This window comes from Rattus norvegicus, chromosome 8 (genome assembly GCF_021556685.1).
Source record: "Rattus norvegicus strain SHRSP/BbbUtx chromosome 8, alternate assembly SHRSP_T2T, whole genome shotgun sequence".
Taxonomy (NCBI): Eukaryota; Metazoa; Chordata; class Mammalia; order Rodentia; family Muridae; genus Rattus; species Rattus norvegicus.
In genome coordinates this window covers 129431522-129449182 of record NC_141541.1, presented here as the reverse complement: position 1 = coordinate 129449182, position 17661 = coordinate 129431522, and the positions used below count along the sequence as shown (strand labels likewise).

General features: G+C 46.4%; 1 long non-coding RNA gene across 1 annotated transcript; it reads right to left on the bottom strand.

Annotated features, from left to right (window-relative positions):
- Positions 1–732: 732 nt before the first annotated feature.
- LOC148004395 (uncharacterized) lies at positions 733–16473 on the bottom strand. Its single transcript, XR_015627438.1, has 2 exons — positions 16333–16473; positions 733–1402 (listed from the first exon to the last, which is right to left on the bottom strand). It is a non-coding gene; the product is annotated as an uncharacterized LOC148004395 (long non-coding RNA).
- Between the last annotated feature and the right edge of the window lie 1188 nt (positions 16474–17661).

The window sequence follows — 17661 nt, the reverse complement described above, 5'->3', positions numbered from 1 at the left end:
ATATGGTTGTACAGCAAGCATATTATGGACTGAACTATCCCCAAGCCATATATATATATATATATATATATATATATATATATATATATATATTTTTAAAGGGAGAAAAATTCAGCTAACAGTCCTGTCCTCCTGGCTTATGGAGTGTTTGAGATGAACCCACATTTAGTGTTCTCTCTCTCTCTCTCTCTCTCTCTCTCTCTCTCTCTCCCTCTCTCATTCTCTCTCTCACTCTCTCTCTCATTCTCTCTCTCTCTCTCTCTGTGTGTGTGTGTGTGTGTGTGTGTGTGTGTGTGTGTGTGTGTGTGTGTCTCCCGTAAGCTATGCACTGTGTCTGGTCCTGAGGACTCTTGTAGTACTTGGAAACTGTCCTATAGAGTTTCTGTGACTGTCAAACAAGTTGCAGGAATCTTCGCTCCTCAAAGTGTTTGGAAAATCAGACACATCAGACACAAAGGGACCGTGTGACTTGTCACTAGGGTCATAGGCAGTAAAGTAAAGAGGAAACAGAACTGGAGTCTAGACTCTGACTTTCAAGTGTGTACCATTAACCCTTGTTTTGTTTTGTTTGAAATTAAGCTTTCAGGCTGCATGGATGGGCCCGGGCCATAATAAAATGCTTGTGTCAAAAGTATGATGAGGACCTGAGTTTGGTCCTCAGACACACGTGAGAACTCCAAGTGGGGTTGTGCACATTTGTACTCCCAGCGTGGTGGAGACAGAGACAGGGGGTTCTGAGAATTTGCCAGTTTAATCAGCGGGTCCCAGGAGAGTAAGAGACTCTGGCTCAAACCAACATGGTAGACTATGCCTGAGGAATGACATTAGAGGTTGCTTATAGCCTTCACACCTGCACATCTGCAAACACCACACACAGAGGGAGGGAGGGAGAGAGGGAGGGAGGGAGGGAGGGAGGGAGGGAGGGAGGGAGGGAGGGAGGGAGGGAGGGAATCTTAAAAATAGATTCACAGGAAAGGGACAAGAAAGAATTAAAGTTCTGACACACTCCGTAGGCAGTTCCCATTGTAAACATCACTTGATACTGTAGCGAGCCTGTTACACTGTTACATTCCATGGAGGTTATTGATACTAACTGGGACTTGCACTCATACGGATCCACTTGGCTTTTAACCCTTTTTGTTGCTGCTGCTGTTTTTTTATCTGTTAGGTCTCCACTGGATGGGACCGCTTCCTCAGTGTTCACTGCTTTGACGGCCTTCGTGGTTCTGAGGTGTAACATTCAGATGTTTGGGGACATACACAGAGTTTTTCTCTCAGGATTAGGCATCTGTGCTGGCTCGGCCATCATTTGGCAGAATCCCACACCAGAGGTTCGTTTCCATGTTTGAGTCACGTTGGATGAAAAGGCTCCAGCTTTAACCAGGATCTGCACCATCAAGTTCTATGGAAAAGGCATGATCTTAACACAAGGCCCCACAGCAGGGTGAAGGACAAGCCCTGTCCATGCCACCCTGATGGAGGAGCTCAGGGTGTGTGGACTCTGCAAGCCTGTGCAACCGAGATGTATCAACCCTGTCGAACCGAGATGTATCACACAAGAGAATACAAGGAACATCCTTCCCTGTGCATTCACTCCTCTGGTTCTGTTCATTTCCCTTCCTTGTAGCCCAAGCCTTCCCCAGCCTTTACCTCACTTACTCCACCAACCTAGAGCAACACTGACAGTTACCTCACAGCTCCAGACTCTGCACCCCTGTTAGCCCTGTGGCAACCTTGACCCCTGCCTTCCTCACAGAGTTAGCTCATACTCTACTGACACCATAAGAGTAGGCATCCTTGTGGTACAGAAAACAGACATACCCATTTTATTTCTTCCTCTTTTTAATCAATCAATCAATCAATTTTATGAGATGCAGTAGACAAGGCTTCATATATTCTGTGCTGGCTTGGAACTCGTGATGTAACAGCCTAGGATAACTTTGAATTTCTGATCTGATCCTCCTGCCTCCACCTCCGGAGTGCCAGGGTTTCAGATATGTGCCACCGTGCCTGGGGATTGAAACCAAAGCTTCCTGCCTGTTAGTCAAGCACTCTACGAACTGAGCCACATCCTCGCCCCGACACATCCCTTCCCTCTCTCCAGGGGAGAACTCAGATCATCAAGATATTTACACACGGGAGAAAAGCTCGAGATTACAAAAATATACCCAACCTTCTAAAACCATAGCAACACAGGAGGCGAGAGCCTGCAAATTAAAGTGCATCTGAAGGATGGATACGGACTTGGGGTTTGAAAAAAATGACATTTCAAAGTTAAACAAGAGGAAATAGAACCTTGCTTTGACTTTCACCTGTACCACAGCCCAGTTCAGAGCCCCTCTAAGCTCAGAGCCCAGTCTAAATAACAATTAAATGAATGAAATAAGATATAATTTAAATCAATGCACACCTGCAGAGATCAAAGGACAGAGGTCATAGGACAGCTTACAGGAGTTGGTTCTTCCCTTCCAGGGCTGGGAAGCAAGTATCTACCTGCTGACCTATCTTGCTAGCCCAACACCCAATCCTTAATAACACTGCCAATTGCATTAGGGGGTTGCAATTTCAGAAGGCGTTTTCTAGCTGACTCCAACTGGTCATAGCCTGAACCCCTGGCTACCCCTTTCCCCTCTTGCCCTTGATCTCTGATGTCTGATACTAGCATGTGACTCATACCTGGCCCAGCCCTCCGGGAATGGCCAGACTTGATTCTGTACCTTCTGCTGCATTCATACTCTTTGCCATGAGACTTTATATACTGCATCACAACCATGGATGCAGAATTCGTTCCTGCCCTTTAACCTTGCATCTAGCCATGGATGCTACAGACAGTATATCGAGGGCTTTGGGTTGTACTTGTGTGCACCACGCATGACTCTCACGCCCATGCCATTACCCCAACAAAAGGAACCCCGAGCTGCCAAACTGGTCCTAAGAGAAGCCCCATGTGTGGACCTCAGAGCCCGGGCCAGCTGATCCAGGTTAAACCCTTGCTGGCCTACAATGAGTGAAAAGGCTCAGGTATGTTCTGCTGAGGCTTGGAGCCACCCAGCAGACAGCGCTGCTCACTTCAGCTTCTGGAAACCTATGCAGGCAAGGTTCTGGGAGGAGGAATCCTCAAGTGAGATCCTGTTTCTCCCTCAGGAGTCTCGCCAGTGATGTCAGAGTCGCCATGACTCACCTCTTCCCCAAAGCATCAGAGTATTAAAAATAATAGTCATTAGTACTCACCTGGGCTTTATGAGCAGCAGGTAGCTGCAACATTCGACCTGTTTAGGAGGTGGAAGGGCTGGGATGAGGTTCATTTGGCAAGGAGAAAATAATAAATTCAGTCAAGGGTGGTGGTGATTCACTGGGATTGGGCCAGGAGGCAGCCATCTGAAGGGAGTTTAAAGTCATTCCTGATGCCCTGGGAGGTAACACCCATGCACGTCTGAATTTTTAGAATGTCTTTATTGTCAAGCAAGTACAGACTAATTGTCGAAGGTTGGAATTTAGAAAGAATTACAGGAAGCATAAAAGGGCCCCCATAATCTATCTAGTAGAATTTTTTGTTTGTTTTGAGATAGTGTCTCCCTGTAGCCCAGGCTACATGGTTTTGAACTCACGGCATCAGGTTTCCAGGTGCTGGGATGACAGGCATGCACTACACCTGGCTTCTTAGTGGTGTTTTTATTCTTACGGGGCCTCATGTAGCCCAGGACAGCTTCAGATTTGCTTCTGTATATAAAGATGACCTTGAACCTCTGCTCCTCCTGCTTCCACCTCCCAGGGCTGGCATTGCAGGCACCACCATGCTCAGTTCTGCAGTTCTTGCTGTGTGTGGTGGAAAGGCACTCCACCCATGGAGATACATCCCCCGCCCTCTTTCTCTTTCTTTTAACATATGTATATTTCTAATACATGTTCGACTAGAAACATGGTATCTGTGTGAGGGTTACTCAACAGTTTATAAAAGAATTTCCAATCTGAAGATGGAGAGATGGCTTAAAGGTTCACAGAGGACCAGGGCTTGATTCCCGCAAGGCAACTCCCAACCATCTTGAGCTGCAGAGGACGCAGTGCCCTCCACTGACCTTGGTGGGCATGCATGCATGCATGCAGTGTACAGATACACACAAAGGCAAAGTACTTGTTCATACCCATTAAGTCAGATAAATAAATCTTTTTTAAAAGGAGTTTTCAATGCGTGGTATATTCTATACACAACTCCAAAGTGTTTCAGGAACCTGTCACTGGACAAACAATGTATTTATAGCATCTCACCGTTAAAACAATGTTTCAGTGAACATTTTTTAAAAAAAAGATCTATTTATTATATACACAGTGTTCTGCATATATACCTGCATGTCAGAAGAGGACACCAGATCCCACTGCACATGGTTGTGAGCCACCATGTGGTTGCTGGGAATTGAACTCAGGGCCTCAGGAAGAGCAATCAGTGCTCTCAACCTCTGAGCCGTCTCTCCAGCCCTCGGTGAATATCAGAGATCATGTCTCTATTCAGTGCATGGCACGTAGCATAAAAGACAGGAGATGATATAAATATTTGGCTAAGTTCTTCATAATTCCTTACAAGGAGATTCTAGATGAGATTTCTGTGCTAAGGCTTTTAACATTTAAGTCAGAGTCCCAGGCTCATGAGATGTCACTGGCAGTAAGAATTCTCCTTAAGACAAAGTATTCTCATTTGATCTGTGAAATAGAACCATTCATTGTGCCTTCTTGGTTACTATTGAGGTTCAAATTTTCTGCTTGCTTACTGTCACTAACAGGATGACAAGGGGCCATTGGGCCAGAGTCTTATATAATAGTCACAGAAGAGCAGATTGGCAAGTGTCTATGCTGTGGACAGGGAGGGGTCCTTAGGCTCACGGAATGGTGCTTCCTATATTTTGGATGGGCTTCTTCACCGCAGTTAACCCAGTCTAGAAACGTCCTCCTAGACATGCCCAGAGGTTTGTTTCCATAGCGATTCTAGATTCTGTCAAATTGACAGTCTCAGGTTCTCAGCCTTTGGAGTGGTTAAGTGTTGATTTTAAGGAATTTATTTCTGGTCCTGTCTGGCACAATTAAAAACTTTTTTGAACACTAGGGATTACACCAGGGATTTGTACACGTTAGGAAAGGACTTGGTATTGACTATATTCCCACCTCAATACACTTTCAAATGGGTACAGTTCTGAGGGTCAGTGGAATTAGAGGCTCCTTTTGAGGCAGGGATTCTGGGCTTTGGAGAGACCATCAATAAACCAGTAAGAATGAAAAGCACTTCAAAGTCAGCTAAGTCATTCTCTGTGGTCAACTCAGCTGTCCTGGGCCCTTCAGATCCACTCTGTAGCCATGACCTAAGGTCCAAGGTGGCCTGGGGCATGCAGACTCGTATCTCTGTCATCAAGAGAAACCCAAACACTTGTTTTTCATCTAATCGTGTCAGCAATGAGACTGGTTGAGTTTGCACAAACAACCCCGTCCCTCTGCCTGTCCCTCTAGCCTCTCCAGTCCACCCCAGTTCTCCTAAAGGACTAATGACTCTGCATTTCATTTTTTAAGACAAGTCACACTCCTGACTCTCTGAGGGTACAGGTGGAGTTTTACTGTCTTTGCGTCCTCAGTAGATCATAGTGTGAAAATGGATCAATGAATGAATGAATGGCCCGGAAGAGTTTAGAGCAGACCACAAACAAACAAGGGCCTTGGAAAGCCCTAAGGGAGAAGAGCCAAGTGTGTCCACTGCCAAGTTTTATTCCGTGGGTGGCTGGGTTTGAGCAGAGAGGAGGCCATACACCCTACTACCCGGATGGGTTCTGATATGACTGAGCTGAGAGCTGAGTCTCAGCAAACATATTTCCTTTTCTGAAGGTGAGGTTCTCTCTATGGTCCTAGAGACAGAATCCAAGGCCTCGCACATGTTGGGTGGCCTCTATGGCCGAACCACTTCCACAGCCCTCTGTAGTGGTTTTCTCTAACTTCTTTGAGACCCAGAATTACCTGAAGAGCTTCCTCAGCTCACAGTGAATGTGAGAGTACCAAGGTTTCTGCCTTAAGCATTACAACAAGATCTCTGTTGGTGCTGTTGCTGTTGCTATTGTCTGGAGCCACAGTTTGAGACTGTCTGCCTAATGCTTTCATCTGTCCCCGACAACTCAGGACTAACCTTCCAGGTCTGAGGAACTGGCTGTACCAGGCCCGAGCTCTCGTCACCCCTGTGTCAGGCTTAGCTGTCTTTTCTTCACGTGAAGCTGTAAGTAGAATTGCCTAATTGAAGAGATGTCATGGCCTCAGTGTTACTGCTACAGGGTCTGACACCTGATCAAGGAATCTAGTCCCTTCCCTATAAAATCTGCTCCACCCCAGCATAAGCCCCACAAAGGCATCACCTGTCATCCCCAAGCATGTCCCCAGCACCTTGAGCATGTCTGATACGTTTTATATGACTCGTAAAGATTTGTGGAATAAATCTGTGGATGCTACCAGATACCCCCACAGATGACAAGGTCTGAAGTCTTCAAGCCACATATCCTAGACTTTGGCTCTAAAATCCAGAATCAGGTTCCAAGTTCACTCCCTCTCTGCTTGTCAAATGGTAAGAGCTGGGCCATAACTAAGTCTCTGTCACCACCCTCACTGGCCTGGACAGACCCCTCAGCTTATAGTCTCTGTCAAAGCTGGATTTTGTTTTTTTTTTTTATCTTTTATTTTTATTTTTATTTGTTTTTTATTTTATTTTATTGGTGGAGCAAGCAAGAGATTTGGGATGTTTTGCTTTTTTTCGGCTTTATAACTTGCACATATCTTTTAATTTTAGGTGAGCTTTTTCATAGTTAAAAATAATTAATTATTGCTCATGCACATAAGCAATTGTATCAATCACTTTGTTGTTGTTACCAAATACCTGACCAGAAGCAACCTAAGGGATACAGAGTATGTTTTGGCTCCAGGGATAGAGTGCATCATGGCAGAGAAATTATGGGGGACACATTGTATCCAGTCAGGAAGCAGAGATTAGGAGAAACAGAGTGGGACCCTGCTCTACAGTGACCCGCTTCTTCTATCTCTTAAAGGTTTTTCCAACTTTCCCAAACACCCTACCAACTATGTGTTTAAACTCATGAGACAACAGGGGGCGTTCCATCCTTAAATTTCTTTTTAACTTTTGAGAAAATTAAACACACACACACACACACACACACACACACACACCTACCTGCTTGAGGGGAGTGAGCACACTTTGTATCTCATGGATGGCAGTCAGAGGCCAACCTCAGGTGTTGGGCCTCACTTTCTACATTTGAGACAGATTTCATTGTCACTGTGTGGATGCCAAGCTAGCTGGCCATGAGGTTCTGAGCATGAGCACAGGGTTACAGATAGCATCTGGCTTTTATGTGGGTTCAGGGGTATCTGAACTCACATCCTTATCCTCGCCCAGCAAGCATTTTCCCATTAAGCCATCTTCTGGGCCCCACATCTCACATTCAAACTACAGTATCAATAAAGACAAAAAATAAATAAATAAATCTAAGAACTTCCCTTTGAAACAGGAGTTCTGGGACTTGGGCGGGTCATTCTTCACCTCCATTTTATTGCCTGCAGTGGTCCTATCTCAGCAGCTTGGCTTTTTGTTTGGCATTGGAGAATTTAGGTATGATTTAATAAAACCTAAAGTTTGACAGCCGAAATCTTCATCCAGCAACACTTGGGGGAGGGATGTTAAAATTCACTGCAGTTGACATCAGACTAGTGACTCAACTGAAAAGACCTGACATGGTGACGTGCTCTCCTGTTCTTCACCTTGGCACCCTGGGGTGCAAGGTTGCAGAATGAGCCACTAAGACGTCTAGTTACTTCTGGCTTTCAGATAAGGGGCAGGTAATGCGTCGGCATAACTGCATCCCATGAGATATTCAGGTCATGCTTATACGTATTTCATTATTTGAAGTTCAAACTTAACTGTGCCCCATATTTTGTCAGGCAGTTGTTTCTACCGAAGTGGGCCCCATTTTGATCTTTAGACCTTTGGCGCTGGCAAAAGATAGACTTAAGGATGCCAGAGACTTTCCTAACCTGTCTTAGCCCAGAAGTGAAAACGCTTAGTGTTCAGGCTTCTTGCCCAACTCCTAGGTCTTGGCTCATGGGTCACAGACAATCACTGGACATGACCCTTCAGTAACCCATGTGCCTGGCTGCTGCTGGGATGCTGCCCACACAGCCACACTCCTTGGAACAGGCAGGGCACTTACCAAAGCTTGATGCCAGAAAAATACTCAGGTCATAAAACAAACCAGGGCAGGGATGTTTTACAACCATTGGAGAGCATTGGCCTGGGAGACCCGGAATACGCCCCTAAATGCACAGCATGACTCTGATGCCAGCTTATTTATTCTGCCGTCACTAAACACCTCTTTTATACTAATAATACCTTGCAATCCCGCTGGGCTTTCCATCTGGGGATATCTAGGTACCGTATTAATGTGAGGCAGACTCCTAACCTCTGGTTATGTAACTATCCAGGCAGGTTTTCAAAAGAGACATAAGAGAGGAACAGATGAACTTGACCCGGGTAGCAGGCATTTGGCATACACTCCCCATCCACCCTGCTGGGCTGCTGGCCTCTCATGTGTGATGTCAGAGCTGTCTTCTGTGGTCTGTAAATCCCAACATTGAGCAACTTGGCTGGCACACAGTAAGTGCTCAAAAGATAGTTGTTTAATGAGAGATGGGCAGTTGGGAAATGTTATAACTCTGGGTTCTGCTCTTGGATTTAGCTTCCTGTGGGTGGAGTGGGTGGCGGATATTGAGGGTCTCACATCCAAAAGTCCTCAGGCCTTTTCCCATCCTTGAACATACCAGCCCTTTGGCCTGACAGTACCTGTCCTTGTTACAAGATAACCATAGGCTGCTGGAGCCATCCTACCTGTGGACTCTGCAGGCCTTCCATGAAGCATGGATACAAAGTATCCACCAACCTCATCCCTTGTGTGCCACCTGCTTGTGTTGTGCCCTGTGCTCACTGAAGGATCATTCCAACACTCTAAAGGGGATTTGGCATGACATCAAACCCCTCACATGTCTCCCTCCTGTCCTGGATAGGTTGTTGGCTTTGGTTTTGTATCAATTTTACATAAGATAGAGTAATGGTTCTCAACCTGTGGATCTCAACCCCTTAAAGGTCACCAAAGACCATCAGAAAACACAGATATTTACATTATGACTCATAACATTAGCAAAATTACAGCTATGAAGTAGCAATGAAAATAAACTTATGGCTGGGAGTCACCACAACATGAGGAACTGTATTAAAGGGTTGTAGCACAAGGGAGTTTGAGAACCACTGATGTAGAGTCATCTAGGGAAAGGTAACCTTGAAGAATAGCCTCAATTGAAGATTGGCCTGTGGGCATGTTTGTGGAGCATTGTCTTCCCAATTTATGTAGGAAGGCCCAGTCCACTGTGGGCAGTATCATTCCCTACACAGGTGGTCCTGAACTGTCTAAGAAAACTAGGTAATAAGCCAAAGAGCAGCATTCTTCCAAGGTCTCTGCTCCAAGTTCCTGTTTGAGTTCCTGCCCTGATTCCCTCAGTGATGGACTGTGACCTGGAGGTGGAAACCAAATAAATCTTTTCTTACCCTAAATTGTTTGGGTCAAAGTGTTTTATCACAGCGCACTAGAACCTTTCCCAGTCTCATTCCCCAGCATACCTGTGTTGTTTCCTAAGCTTGCCTCCTAGTGAACCATTGGTTCTAGAATCTTCTTTTGAGGCATGCTTTTGGAGAATCCAGCTAGAGATAATGGACACTCAAAAATTTTGACTGCCATTTATTTCCCAGCTATGTGGATTCTTTCCTTCTACATCAGGAAGGCCCTTCTGATAAAAACAACCAGAGCTTAGAGAAATGGCTCAATACTTGCTGTAGAAACATGAGGACTACAGTTGGTTCCCCCAGAACTCACATCAAAAAAGACTGACCTCAGTAATACCTGCTCATAATCCCAGCAAGGTAAGAGGGAATTAAGGGAATCCCAGGGCTCACCGACCAGCTTCCTAGACTACTTAGCAAGCTCAGACAGGTGAGACACCTACTCTTGAAAATGCTCTTAAGGAAGGACACTCAAAGTTGTCCTTTGGTTTCCACATGTGTGTACATGCACCTGCACATGCCTGAACACACACACACATACACACACACACACACACACACACACACACACACACACACACAAATTTCATCTCAACTTGGAATTTTCTTCAGCAAAGATAGAATAGCCAGGACTTGCTGACGTGGAGGTTTCAGAGGTTCTGCATAAAAGTGAGTGGCTCTTCCTAGAGGTGCCTACCCATGAGTGACCTTCAGAAAAAGAAAGTCTGAATCCTCCAGGAGTCTAGATCCATGGGGCTAAGAGATAGAATCAGGGGACCTGGAGAGATTGTGCAGGCCAAGACACAAAGGTGTGTTGGCCTCCCTGCCTTCAGATCATAGAAGGTAGAAGACTGTAGGAACTGAGTTAGTGGTGACACCCATGTTTCCTAAGACTTTTGCATAGGCGACTCTGCATTCATCCTGGCCTCAAGAGCTCTCATTATAGAGACAAAACCCATGCGTGGGGGAGGGGTAGTGGCTAGTCCTCTCACCATAAGGTTTCAGGCAGACAAGGTAGTTACATTTAGTAATTTTTCTGGTTGTACTTAAATGACCATGGCAAGTTAGGTGTGTCCTCGGTGCCCTGACATTTTATTGGGTTGTAATTTTTCAGGGGTGAGGGTGATACTGCCCTAACCTACTTTGGAGAAAAAAACATTTATTATTAACACTAGCTTAACACTTAACTTTCTAGGGTATTTGTGGATGACAGAGTCATACATCTGCCTTTTTATAGTACCTTGTGGCAGAGCACAAGACCTTCTGGCTGACACCTCATAGATCATCAAAATTAAGACCTCTAGGCAAGCGAGGAGAGCAGGGTGATGTAGGGCGCAGGGGTGGGGAGCTGGGAACAACTCAAATGGCTTCCAAGTTGATTTTCCTTTAGAGAAAGGCCATTTTCATTTCAGAGCAAATTTTTCTTAACATTAAGATACTTCTGTCTCTATGGCAACCCACAACAACTTGAAAAGAACAGGTCTTCAGTAGCAAAGCGACACTGCATGCCTCATTGGTGGCTGGTGAAGATTAGCTCAGAGTGGGGACCATCAGCCAGCCAGAGGTCAACTTCCAACCATTTGGCATGCCATGCCTCAACTCTACTGTGAGACTGGGAAACTTGAAAGCAGTCACCCTGACTAGCATCGCTCCTCTCCCACGTGAGTGGTCCCATCACAGCATCACAATTTTTTCTGAAGACTTAAAAGTCATACTAACAGAAAATTATGATCAAAGAAAGAAAAGCATTCAATTTTTTTAAAAGCTGTACTTCCAATCGTGGTCCAGCACAAACTGACAGAAACTCTTTTACCTGCCTATAAAAGGCAAGAAGCACAGTAGTACACGCTGGCAATCCCATGCACCACTCAGGAGGCTGAGGCAGGAGGATCCAGAGAGTCCAGGGCCAGAGAGTCCTTAGCAAGGCTTCTTCTAACACACACACACACACACACACACACACACACACACACAGAGAGAGAGAGAGACAGAGAGAGAGAGACAGAGAGACAGAAACAGAGCGAGAACATAGAGAGAGACAGTCAGGCAGAGAGAGGAATAGAGAGAGAGAGAACACAGAGAGAGACAGTCAGGCAGAGAGAGGAATAGAGAGAGAGGGAGACAGAGAGAGAGAGAGGCACAGACAGAGAGAGGAATACACACACACACACACACACACACACAGAGAGAGAGAGAGAGAGACAGACAGACAGACAGACAGACAGACATACTGACAGACAGATTTACAGAGGCAGAGAAACACACATACAGAGACAGACTGACTAACAGACAGAGGCAGAGGCAGAGGGAGGAACACACACACACGCACACACACACAGAGACAGAGACAGGGAGAGACAGAGAGACAGACAGAAAGACAGACAGAGAGACAGAGAGATGGAAGTGGGAGACGCAGACACATACATACCACACACACAGAACACAAATGCACATGTATGCATACACATTCACTTACACATACACACAAGGACAGGCAAGAGATATAATCATTTGGTTTTAAATATTCTCTTTTGTTGTTGTTTTGAGAAAGGGTCTCATGAAACTCAGACTTGTTTCAAATTCCTGATGAAGTTGGACATGACCTTGAACTTTTGTCCTCCTGTCTATTCTTCTGGGGTACTGCAGTTTTAGGTGTACAACACCACACTGGATTTATACAGTGCTGCAGATCGAACCCAGGGCCTCGTAGCTGCCAGGCAAGGGCTCTATCAACTGAGCTACATGCCCAATCCTTGGCTTTATGTACTCATAAGCATGCCAGCCCAAAGACCAACGGCAGCTGCAAAGCCTGCTTTTCCTCTGCTCTTTGGCAGATCTGGTGGGTTGGATTTGACTTGAGCCACAAACCCACTTTGTAACAAAGCATCCCAACGTTAAGAGGGAATGATACTTTTATTGTTTCTGAGCCCAGGACTAGCAGATACTTCTGAGGCTGGAAAGGAGGACCAATCACAGAGAAGAGGACAAATAACCAACCACCTGGGAGAGTGCTTACTCATGTTGACATAGATTCGTATGCTTCTGGCTCAGAGAGTGCCTGCTGTTGGCTCTGGGTTGTCAAGACTCGATGTGTGTCATATGACACGTGAAGCCTGTCTATCCGCAGTGCTCCCTCCTTGCTTTCTTTTGTCAGCAGCTGTTCATTAACAACACACTGCCATATCTTCATGATACATTCAGTATGTCCTGTTGCTTCCAAACAGTATGTCTAGAGACATAACTCATGGGAAAGGCTGGAGAAGCACAGGTACCATGCCCTTAGCTATGGGGCCAGTAAGTACCACCCCACAGGCACTGTGGGGCAGAGGAAACTGAGCCAGAGAAGCCTGAGATCCTGAGGATGTGAATCACTGAGGAGATTAGAACTGTGAACCCAAACTGCCTTCCTTCTTCCTTCCAGCCAGGAAGCCATCTGGGTTAGCCCACCAGGAGCTATGTAATAATCTTCATATAACCCTAAGTGATGGGCAACCGAATTTTTCTGTAAACAGAAATGTTTGTGGTAAAAATCATCACCCCACCCTGAACTGTTGTCTTCCTCTACCATTGAGTAAATCAGTCCTCACAGGGGCTGGTAACTGGGGTGTCTCAGGACTCTCATCCTGCGGTATGCAGACCGCCCTCATTTGACACACCCCTCTTCCAGGGGTCAATGGGGAGCAAGCAATATAATTAACTTTGTTATGCTAAAGAGGAACCATAGGAGGGGATGAGGAGGCTGGGAATTAACCTCCCAGGGCTATGAAAAGTCACCAGATTCTCTAGGACAGTTTTATTTACTTATCCTTTCCTCTCCAAGTTCAGGCTTTCCACACTCCTCTGCCTCCCCTGCGCACACTTCCTCATCTGCAAACACAAACACCAACGTAGAGCTGTCCTTTCCTCTGTCCAGCTGTCCTTCCTCACTGCTGAAGTGGACGGAGGCTGGGCGGTGCCCAGAAATAAAAGGGCTTCTCCTTTGACCGGATGAACCTGGTGAGTGATACCTCTCTAGGCCAGAGGGCAAGGCATGCTCTGAATCACGCAGAGAAAAGGAAAGATTAGGGTTTGGTTAAGGGACAATTCTTAAGGTGTGACCTGGGAACTAAGCTGTAGGGTGTGTGTGCATGTATATGTACGTGCATATGTATGTTATATTTCTCTCTGTGTGTGCCTGTGGAGGGGTGTGTGTGTGTGTGTGTGTGTGTGTGTGTGTGTTTGTGTGTATTCTGTTTACCAAAAGAGAAGAAAAATCAAACCACATCAAGGCAGGAAGAACCCCAGGATCATTCTCACCCTCTTTGGCATAACAATAGCAGCTGGGGGCTTCTTACTTAGACCCAGTCACTGTCAGGACCTCTCAGTACAAGCCCCACCCTTCACTGTTGTCCCTTTAAAAGTCTCTAATCCCCTTGACCCAAGCTGGAGCGTTTGTTTGATTTATTGGTTGATTGATTTCACATGTGCATGTGGAGGGATTGGGGGGGTCTGGGGGGGAGCACACACTTCCACTTGATTGAGACAGGGTCTCTCTTGTTTCTGTTGCTGCACTGTGTACTCCAGTCTGCACTTGGGTAGGGTCAGGGACATGTGCTGTGCCCCTGCGTGGGTTGTTCGCCCTGCTAGAACCTCAAGTGTTATATCTGAATATGGGTGAAAGCTTAATTGATAGCTGGGCTATCAGGATTCAGCGACTAACAGAACTTTACCCTTTTCCGGCCATTGTAAAGACTCAGATAAATGTACCCATTGCAGGTAGAGGCAGCTTCATGTGAGACCTGCGAGTGCTATGCTCTTGTAACATTCTGTTGTTACCACTGTGGGATACTTAATAATTTAATTTTCCATCTTGTGTTTCATCAGTGACCGCCATAGAATATACACAAGAACAGAGAGGTGTGAACAGCATGTGCGACCAATGATCCCTGTGACCTTAAGCTTATGTGACTTCCTGATGCGATGACACGGGACCACCATAGTTTCTTTTCCTTTCTTACTTTTCCTGCTCAGCGGTAGGATGAACACAACGGCTAATGGATGTCTCACAGCTTGGGAAGTCAGAGAAGAGCAACTTTGGGTGTGTGTTGTGTTGGGTGGGTGTTGCGTGGGTGGTGCTGAGTTACAAGCACTTGCTACTGTTAGAGAGGCCCAGAGTGCATTCCCAGTCCCCATATTGAGCTGTTCACGATTGCCTGCTAACTCCAGCTCCAGGGGATCTGATGCCCTCTTCTGGCATCTTCAGACACTGCACACAGATTGTGTGTGTGTGTGTGTGTGTGTGTGTGTGTGTGTGTGTGTGTGTGTGTGTGTGCGCGCGCGCGCAGCGCTTCCGTTGTTCTCATAGGAGTGAACTTTACACTCGTAGGTGATTGCTAAAATACAGACTGGTTGGGGTTGGGGATTTAGCTCAGTGATAGAGCGCTTGCCTAGGAAGCGCAAGGCCCTGGGTTCGGTCCCCAGCTCCGAAAAAAAGAACACCCCCCCCAAAAAAAATACAGACTGGTTATTCTGGGGATCCACTTCTGACCCAGGTACAAGGGCATTAAAGAGCAGTTTTGAGAGCTATAAAGACCAATGACAAAATTTAAACCGTGTGTTTAATTCTGCACTATCTAGCAAATGAAACATGGCAAGTGGGGTTGGAGAAATGGCTCAGGGGTTAAGAGCAATCACTGGTCTTCCACAGGCACAGAGGTCAGTTCCCAGGATGCACACTGGCTGGCTCACAACCACCTGTAATTATAGCTCCAGGGAATCTGACTTCTCTGGCCTTTGTGGGCACCTGCACATATACATACATACATACATACATACATACATACATACATACATTACTTACATACATACATATGTACACAGACACACACACAAGCACACACCTACATACATACACGCACACTTAAAATATCAAAAATAAATATATGTTTAAAACACACCAAGCTGAGGGAGAGCACAGAATGGCAATTACCTGCTAGTACCTTACACTGAACCCCTCACCTCCTTTTGTACGAAGAATCCATGCTATTTTACACCGGGTTATTTAGACCCTGTAGCTGGTGTTGGGAGGGGGGGAAGATATTTAAAGAGATGGGTTGGAGAGGCAGAAGACAGTGTATTGCAGCTACTATCTGACTTCCTGGGGGGGTCTTCATTCCCCCAAAAGTCCTCTGGGCCCCTCAGCAAGCTGTGATCAAAGTTGTCATGGAGAAGGTGACACAGGCACCTGCCAGCCACCGAAGCTGCTGTCTGGAGGTTAAAGGAAAGTCCAGGCTCAGGAGAGCATTGTACAGTGGGCACTGCTGGCCAGAGCTCAGCCGACAGCCTGCCTGGTGCCTTACATTGAGCAGAGTGGGGCTGTCATTTTTCTCCCCAGGATCAGAATCAGACAGATCTCCTATTTGGCTTACTAGGCAATAAGCGGATAACGCCAGTGACTGTCAGTGCAAATCACAGCTCCAGACTCCTGTCGTCAGCTCGTGCTGCCTCTTGTCACTTTAATGCAAAGAGACAGCGCTGGGCTGAAAACAGGCCAGAAGGGTGGGGGAGGCGGCTTCAGAGTTAGATCTCAGACACCAGACCCCCACAGCAAAGCTCTTCCTTCCCAGCCTGTTTAAGGGTTGGGGGGAATGGGGGACAGCCTCCAGGCTCTCCGCAGAGCTGAGCACCATGGAGTCTATCTATCTACTCACCTCTCTATGGTAGCACTGGACCAGCCCTCTAGGAATACCAGAGTTCTGGGGGATCTGTAGGCCCTGTGTGTTAGGCTCCTGGTTAATTCCTCAGGGCTGCTCCTTAGCTGAAGCTTGAAGAACTCTTGAGAGGAAACCCCCATCCCTTCTTAGCAAATAGCAAGAACTTTGGGGGCTTTTAAGGTCTGTCTGAAATAGCCCAGAGGTGCTGAGGTGTCCATGCATGCATGAGAACTTGAGCTACATTCTAAGAACCCATGCTAAAGATAGATAGACAGAGCAACAGACGGACAGACAGATAAATGCCTTTCAGGCATAGTGGCTTGCTTATAAATCCCAGAACTGGGAAGGGTCCTAGGGGATCGTTGGCTAGCTAGTCCGGCAGAATCAGAGACCATGAGGTTCAATGAGGGACCTTTTCTCAAACAAAATGAAGTGGAGAGTGACTGAGGTCGACCTGTGGCCTCCATGCCTCAGGCACATGTGCCCCCCGCCCCCCAACACTGACACACAGGCAACAGCCCAGAGTTGATGCAACTTTAGTAAACTGTCATTTCTGAACAGGTGGGTAAATGAAAAATGTCTCAGGGGCTCCTTTGCTGCTGGGATCTGTGTATATTCATCTGTCTCAGAGCCAGCCAGGGTCTGCACACAAAGAATACATAGTTTCACTTTATCTTCCATTCGCAACACACATTTGAGAAACTGTTACAATGAAGAGAACAGATCCAGAATTTACGGCAGCTGCTACTGTTGAGGGGATAACTCTACAGGGACTATTTTGTCTATCATCTTAGTTTCCTTCAGTAGCCTTGCTCTCTCTGGTAGTTGAGGCCCCACCCACCCCAGATGCCCTCGTTTTGACTTGGATGAAGACACTCACCAGCAGTGGAATCTGGCTTCCTGGGTAGCCAGCAGGGCCTGTAGAATCCAAGAGAGGTAGACGCTGCCCTCCCTGGACACTGCCCTCCCAGGAGGGGTAATTTTGGCCTGGATTATACAAGACTGATGGAAACAAACAGATCCCCCACCTTCCTTTCTTGTAGTCTGGATAGTCTGGGTATCCGCCAGCTTTCCAGAGAGTTCCCATGCCTCCTGAACAAGCTTGGTCTCCTATCCTGCTCCCAGTGTGGCACATCCTGGGAACCCAGTTCATTGTCTAGAATAACTTCTCTTGTTCATCCTCTTTCCCCTCTTGCTTTCTGGAAGACTTGGACCAAGCTGACTATAACGTCTGACCTGTACTCACAGACAGACACTCACCATGTATTCAAACCAACTGTGAAGCAGGAGCTGAGTCCCAAGAGCATCTGGATGGCAGTGGTAGAG